The following is an 8509-nucleotide window of genomic DNA, read 5'->3' on the forward strand; positions in this document are numbered from 1 at the left end:
TTAAGAACAGATTGCATTTAAGCGCCTGAGACGCCCCTGTAATCGCGTTCTCAGTTAGAAATCGGAAAGAAAAAGGAGGAGAAGGAGGAGAAACAGTTTTTTTTTTTTTCTTTTCTTTTCTTTTTTTCTTTTAAGAATCCTTCTTTCTCTTTCAAACCAACCCACAAAAAATATTCTTTTGAAAGCTTCCCCCTACGGAATGACCCGGAGCGCATCGGCGGGTTAGGATCGCTCTGCCTCACCCCACCTCTCCCACGGCCGTGGAGGGACGCACGACGCTTCCATCTCCCCTTCCAAAAACCAGAGAGGGGGAAAAAAAAACCCGACATTCCCCCACCTCGCAGAACGGGAAGGGAGACGTTTTGTCGCCCGCTGCTGCGGCACAGACAATGGCCGGGCTGTGCTGGGGACGGGGAAAGCTCGGCGGGTCTGGGGGCTGCCGGGGGACCCGCACGCCCACCGGGCTGCGATGCCGGTTGATAACGAGCCTGAACGCAGCTCGGAAAGCCGGAGACATTGCGGCTCTTTGCCATCCTTACTCCGGCTGCGAAAAGTCGGAGCAGTGCCCTCCCTCTGCGCGTTTTTCTTTCTCTCTCTCTCTCTCTTTTTTTTTTTTTCCCCCTCTTTTCTTTTTAACTCTGACTGCTTTCCCGATGGAAGTCCGAAGCGATGCGGGACCGCTTTGGGGCTGTTGCAGCTGTGCGGCCCCGACGGCGCTTTTCCGGGCCGGACGGTATCGCCCAGAGCCCTTCCAACACCCCCAACCAACAGCTGTAAGAATCCCTTCCCCAATCCTACGAACACCAGCATCACCAAATCCAAATTAAAAACAAAACAGCAACAACAACAACAAATCATTGACGAAGCGGCAAACCTTTCCCTCCACTTAATCATAATCATTATTATTATTATTATTATTATTATTATTATTGTTTGTTCCCATTTCGGAGCCGATCCAGCGCGCTGCTTTACTTACAAGGAACGCATTCGCGGAGTCGCTTTGGGAAAGATCCGGGCAAAATTAAGAACCGTTTGGCTCTGCTGTGATCCTCCTCCCCCCCAACACACACACCGTCCCCTCCCGCCTCGCTCTGCTTTTGGATCTCAAAAAAAATCCCGAGGAGGTCTCTAAAATCGAGCCCAGAACTTTCCGTGCCCGCTTTGGATGGATCGGTTCGGCTGTGTGTACCCAAAGACGTGAGAGAATGTGTGTGTGCTTCGTCATTAGTGCTGGAGGATGAGGACGCGCACATCTTATCTAACGGTGTATGCGTGTAAAAAGAGTCGTAAAAAAACGCCATCCGGTCGTGAAAACGAGAAAAAGACAATATATCTATATATCCAAATTCAGGTAGAGCTTAGGTTGGGATCGGAAATTAAGAAACTAGGACAAAAAGAAAAGAAAGAGATGCATCCCGTCCCCGAATAACAGATCGCGTTTCTCTTCTAATTTCATCTTTTTTCCCTCTTTCTCGACATTTGCCCGTATTTAATCGAATTACATTTAATTCGGGCTCTAAACAACCCAACTCTTGCCTTTAAGTTGCCTCATTCCAACCCTCAGATCGTTTCTTTGATGTTTTAAATCGCATCAAACAGCTTTTCCACGAAAGAAAAAAAAAGAGAGAAAAGGAAAAAAAAAAAAAAGTTTAGGACTTGGCATGCCGGCTACAAATTTGCAAATAAATAAGCATTTAAGCATTTACTCTCTGTTTCCCATCTCTATTAGTGCGTGCGGGTGTCTGCGTCTCTATATCTGCATGTAAGCAGATGTAGAGCTATATATGTATTATATAGTGTGCCTCTATGCAGCTAGATGTATATTTAAATATACATATACTCTCTTACTCATATGCATATTATATACTCACCTCATAGATATCTTCGTACTTGACATTTTCAACCAGTTTCCAGAGCATGATGGCAGGCTGTTCTCTAGGAGGTGAGTGCATTCATGTGAAGAGCAGATGTCTGGATTCTCAGTACTTCTCTGTCTGTAATGATCCATCTATAATTGGAAATGGGGGACAGACACCAAATCCGACGTTCCTCTTCCATCGCAACTTATATCTGTTGTCTGAAACAATAGGCTGCAGAAGTAAACCTCAATCGGATAGTAAAAACATTATCTGTTACATAGTTACATATATCTACAGACATAGATGTGACTATATATCTGCATATACACACATATATAGACTTCTGTGCAGGCAGATAAAGACATAAATGCAGTTTCACACACGTATACAGGCACACATACACACTTATATCTCCAAACATATAACTTTTCCCATGTGCAGACATATATAAAGTGACCCATTTAAGTATGTAAATTATATATATTCTCTCTTATATATGGATTTACATAGGCACATGTATACTACACGTTACATATGCATATATGGATGCAAACCTGATCCATTTATATTGGACTATATAGAAAAGCATATGTATGTATTTCTTTATACACCTACCCTTATATACATGAACATACAGTGATCAAAGATGAATATTATGTAGTGCATTTACCCGCTATTTTTATAGAGGGCAGGATGGACAGATAGATAGACACATAGATAGATAGACAGATAGATGGATAGACAGACAGACAGACAGATAGATAGATAGATAGATAGATAGATAGATAGATAGAAAGATAGATGGATAGATACATGGATAGATGGATAGATGGATAGATGGATAGATGGATAGATGGATAGATAGATAGATAGATTTACAGATAGATAGATAGATAGATTTACAGATAGATAGACAGACACACAGAATGGAGAAATTAATGCATATTTTTTCAACCCTATTTAAACTAAAATAAAGGACGGGTTGTCTCTGCACCAGGCGGTTCATCATTTGCAATGAGATATTACTCTTTCTCCCGCATGCAAGATGCTTTTATTTACATGTCCAGAAATTATCCTCTCCCATGCAGGAAAGCACCAAAGCAGCGTCTCCCCAACACATCCGAGCCAAACTAAGAGGAAGACATTTAGATCAATGGTTTTCCACTGAAAGACTTATACTTTGGACTCGGACTGTCTATTTTAGAACTTGGAAACACTTTCCCTGCGAAAAAACGGAGAAGAAAAAGAGTTTCGCAAGCCCTCCTCTGCACGCATTTCAATAGCGATTAACTACTTTTTGCTGAACGGTGAAAGCAGAGTTGGGTCTGTGCGGTTCCAGGGCAACCCTCGGTTTGGAAGGGGAAAGGAGGAGTTGGACCGTTTGTAACCTTTATTTTTTCTTTTTTTTTTCTTTTTTTTCTTTTTTTTTTTTTTTTTTTTCCACCCCCAGGCAAACCTTCGCTCGCATTGTCCCTTTTTAACACGTCGTACCGCATAGAGGCGACTTATTCTGCAGGCGATCAGAGCCCATCTCTGTCTCGGAAAGGGAACAATTGGGCTTTGCGGTGGGCTGGTGCATCAGGATGGGGGGGGGAGAGGGAGGGAAGAAGGAGTGAATCAGCATAAGAGACACATGCAAAGACAGAGAGAAAGGTGTTTCTAAATTCAAGGTCCTGATTCCTACCAATCTTCGTTATTCTGCACGGGATCCTATGGGGGTAGTGCAGTGTCCTTTGCACTTTCAGAGATCCTACTGGTAAAGAATGCTTTTATAGGTGGGTAATCTCGAAAAAGAGGAGAACTTCATCAGGAGACACTTGTGGTGCCGTTTGGTTGGCTGGTGGGAAGGGTGGGCTTGTCTCTTTGTGCTCCCTTTGGCCTCCAAGCAGGATGAATACATTCACCCCTCTTTTCTCCACACTTTGCATCCTCCCTCACTGTTCCTAAGCTCACATCTTCCCCAAACTCAACCCGCAAAAGGCAGGAGACAAACAACAGCCAGATATTGCAGCAGGAGCTGGGCAGCGCTCTCGCTGAAAGTTATTAAAACAGATGCGAGTAGGTTTTCTTTCTTCCTATTTTTTTTTTCTCCCTTAGCACAGCTACCGCACAGAGGAGGAGGAGAAAAGAGCACATCCCTGAGTGGGTTGGACAGTGCAGCTGAAGCAATAGTGCTAAAAAATGCTGGGAAGGAGAAAAGAGCTACGATGTGTTGAGATCCCCACACAGCCACCCCACAGCGCTCTCTTTGCTCCTACAGATCCGAATGGCCCTCTTAGAAAAATATCAGGCTCATAAAGGGACAGTGTGCCATCACTTCTGTTAAAGTCTTTGAGTCATGTCCTGGGAGGCTGGCACAGGGCAGAGGGAACGTGCTGAGTGACAGCGAATGCTTCACCATTTCATGGCACCCTGAATTAAAATACGCTCTCCGTGCAGGGGGAGGGGTGAAAGAGAAGAAGCTCAAATGGATATGACGGCCTCTGCTTCTCTGCAAACAAAACTGTGTAGGCTTGAAATCCTTATTTCCGTGTCCCACAGTCATTACATTCACTTGTAGTTGCAAAACGTGGCATGCGTGCGTCCGGTGTTCATTAAGAATAATTTAAAGAAATGAGGGTTCTACACAGTTTTGGGGCTTGTTTTACAGCTTTTTTAATTTTTCTTTTTTTAATTTTATTTTTTTTATTTCTATGACAGTGCATTAGTTTCAGTTAGGAAGTGTTGCTCCCGAAGCTCTGCTTCAGAAATGCGAGCCAGGCCTTCCAAAGTGACCACTGAAAGCTATTTAAGAAAAGGGATAGGAGGGAGGGGGAAAGAGAAACAAGCAAGAAAAGAGGAAAAGAGACATTTCTCGGTCCATTTTGGGAAACACTGTAAGGAGTGAAAACCTTCACTTCTCCAGCACGGAGCGTGGAGCTCCAATCGATAAGACGAATCTTCGAGCCGTCTAGTTCTATATTTCACTTGGTTCTGTCACTCTTTCTGCCATCCCTGCGAACAAAAGGCCGCCTTCAAGCCGAGCCCCGCACGCGGTCCTGGAGCCCTCCCCGCCCCGGCTGCGGGCAGCGCGCACTGAGCCGCGTTGCGCGGAGCTGCGGCGCCCTCTGATGGGCGCTCCCGACCCGGGGCTGAGATTTCCAAACGGCCGAAGCCTTTTTTCGGCTGGGAACCGTGATGCTCGTAGTGAAAAAAAAAAAAAAATAATAATAATAATAAAAAAATCCCTTTTAATTCCAGAAGTTATCCATATTGCGTATTTCATTCCAGTACTTCAAGGGAGGTTATAAACAGGAGGAGGACTGACTTTTCACGCGGTCTGGTAGTGATAGGACAAGGGGGAACGGCTTTGAACTGAAAGAGGAGAGATTTAGGTTAGATTTGAAGAGGAAACTCTTTACTTAGAGGGCTGTGAGGCGCTGGCACTGCTGCCCAGAGCTGTGGCTGCCCCATCCATGGAGGTGCCCAAGGCCATGGATGGGTCCTGGGCAGTCTGAACTGCTGGCGAGCACTCAGCCCACAGCAGGGGTTGGGGCTGGTCGGGCTTTAATGTCCCCTTTGACCCAAACCATTCTGTGATTCTTTGATTCTAATATATGATTTCTCCAGGATTTTTCCTTATAAACTCTACCTGACTCTCCTCAAGATCCTACCTCACAGCTTTCAGTCATATTCAGCCTTCTAAAGTCAGTGTGTGCCTTTCTATCACAGTATATGCCCCCCTTTATGCAACCCCATAGAAAATCCCTATTATCGGTGGAGTTACAAATAAATCAATTTATCTCAGCGCCCTCTGCTGCTCATTGTGGGCTCTCCGGTAAAAAGCAGTTGCTGTCATTTCTAACTGAAACTTCAGTCCTTTCTGTACCTTTTCTTGTAAAGTAGATTTCCTTTTTTTTTTTTTTTTTTTTTTCCCCTTGTCTCTTAATTTTCTGTATATTCCCATATTTCAGAATCTGCTATTTTTCGTTAAACAATCACTATGGAATCTTACTTTGGAAGCGAGAAAGATATATGACAACCAATATCTCAACATGTCTCTTAAAACTCAGTGCCTGCTCATTCATGGGTGCACCTTAACCCTTTTCTTCGTGAATAATAGCAAGTCTCATCTCTAAAATTAAGCCCAACTTCCCATTATTTTTGCTGATGAATCAGTTTTTCTCCACGACATTCGCAGGCATAATAAGGACTTTCCTCCTTTCCTTCTGGCTTTCTAAAAACCACAGTGCTTGATTGTTTTGGAGACATATCCCAGCTGCTGCCTGTTCTCTGACAGGCAAGAGCAGCACACTGGGAAAATGCAGCCACAAGTGCTGAGCCCATTTGAATGGATCCCAGAAATTTGCAGTGTTTAACAACCCTGTGGGTAAGAGATTGGGTTTTTTTTTTCCCATCAGTAGTGAACTCCCTGGAATCCCCTTTGCTACAAAGTGTTCCCAACCTTAAGTTCAGGAGGAAGATGTCACCGTGGGGCACCAGGTTGTGCTTCCTGCTCTCTTGGGGCTGCCAGTTCCCCATACTTCTGCTTACAACCAGGGAGGTCAGGGAGGAGACAGTAATACATTTGGAGATGTAGTCAGTGTACAGGAGGACATTTCTGCTGCCATCCCATCTTTGGGATTTTCCCTCTGCCTTTCTTCTCTGGATATGGGATGAGGATGCGTTGCAAGGGATGAACAATAGCAAGAAGCATAACAACCTAATGGCAATCCCAGTCCAACACCACAGATGGACATTGTGGATGTTCTCAGTATTTCCAGCTGAGAGATATGACACTTTTCTATTTACTTTTGACACCAATTACTAAATCTTCAAATAGACGGAGAAATGGAGAGAAGAAGGAACTTGAGAGAGTAGATGCGTAGAGAAGAATTTGAAACCAGAATCTCAACAATTTTGTATTTTATTATTTTTTGGGATGAATCCTCTGGATCATTCTGTAATCATGGTGAAAGACAGTGCAGACGTCGCTTGTCTATCTGTGGTGCTCACTTGGCTTCTGATGTAGTCTGTGAATTAGAGATCTTTATAAACAAGAAATGAGTTATACAGAATAAATGTCTCATTTCACAGTGGTGTTCAGAGATTTCATTGTATCTGAATCCAAATTTCTATTTTTCCATGCCAACCTATCCTTTTCTCCTCCTCAGTGAATGAGCTTTAAACACCTACGTACCTCTAATGCATATTTTTCTTACACAGAGCACTTTGTGGTACCATGGAGCAAGATGCTGCTTAAGTTCTGGTGGATATTTCCACCTGCTTCAGAGGGGATTATTTTGCCCATGTTACGAAATTATTTCTTAGAGTTGATTTAATTTAGACAATGGGAGATGAAAGATGAAGACTTGGTTCTTCCCTTATCTACCTTGAAGCCAAACCTAGTTCTCCTAGATCAAGTCTTGCACAGTGTGTGGGCTATTTGGAAGAATGAGCCATTCCGAGTGATGCCTCTATTACTAGAACAAAAAAAATGTTGATACTCAAATTTAACTGCCCTACTCACGTGCTGATGGCTGTAGTAACTACATTTTTGTGCTGGTTTTTAAAAAGAAACATGGGTACATGGTGTTATCAAGGATCTAGACCATAGGGCAACTTGATGGGATGTCTCAACAAACACTTAGATGAAACTTTGGTGCTTCCTCTTGTGGAACATTCTAAGTACAGCAAACTCTTCGGAGCAGGAATGGCAGAGATCTCCCAGATTAAGAATTTAGAGTTTTTTTCAGGCTTTGCTTCTCAAGCCACTTTCTCTTCACCTTTATAGTGATCTGATGTGAGCCCTTAACTCAAAAAAAGGGTAACAAACTTTGAATAAGTATTTGGCTTACTAAGACAGAGAAGCAAAGGCTTGCTCATCTCTATTGTCCTTTCCCACATGCTTGGATTGCTTCACCTCACTGACAAGTGTATTTATCAGTCCCAAAAATTCCTTTGAATTAGTATCTTGACTGCTATCTTTAGGGATTTCCATGACTGAAAGGAAAAGTAGGAGTTAGATGATGCAATGTTAAGACTTTATGCACAGTGCACTACTGAATGATTTATTCTTCACAACACAAGAGTCTGGGGAGTCCCAGGAACTTCTGTTTCAGCTGCAGGGTCATCCTTCCTCTGTACTCTCACTTCTTGAATGGGACTTAATCCTTTCTAAACCCACTTCCTCTTAGAAGCCAAAGAAAACAAATACAAAAGTTGCCAAACTTATTTCCTTAAAAAAAAATTAAACTAGAATTTTAAGCATATCTTTAGTTTCCTCAGATTTGGATATTTAAATCCAGAATTGATTTGTTCATCTGAATACACCACATAGTTTTTAGTTCTTCAATTCTTTATTTCTTTTATTTGTTTAATTGAATTCAACTATTGAATTCAATTATGTTTATGTGGTTTCAGAGAGTTTGCATGTGACTCAGTCAAAAAAAACAAGGTTTAAGCTGTATTTATACCAGGAAATACACCCACCACACTTCAGGACATAGAAATGTAGAGTGAGTTATCTAGGCTCAAAATAGAGTATATAAAATTCCTATCAGAAGAGAATTTTAATAATAAAGAGTGTTTTAAGGAAAGAGAATAAAAGTTAAGATGTCCTATTATCTGAATTTTGTTCGGTACTTCGTTTTCCCACTTTCTTTTTTTCT

The sequence above is a fragment of the Phasianus colchicus genome, chromosome 2 (genome assembly GCF_987193195.1).
Source record: "Phasianus colchicus chromosome 2, bPhaCol1.hap1.1, whole genome shotgun sequence".
NCBI classification, from domain to species: Eukaryota; Metazoa; Chordata; class Aves; order Galliformes; family Phasianidae; genus Phasianus; species Phasianus colchicus.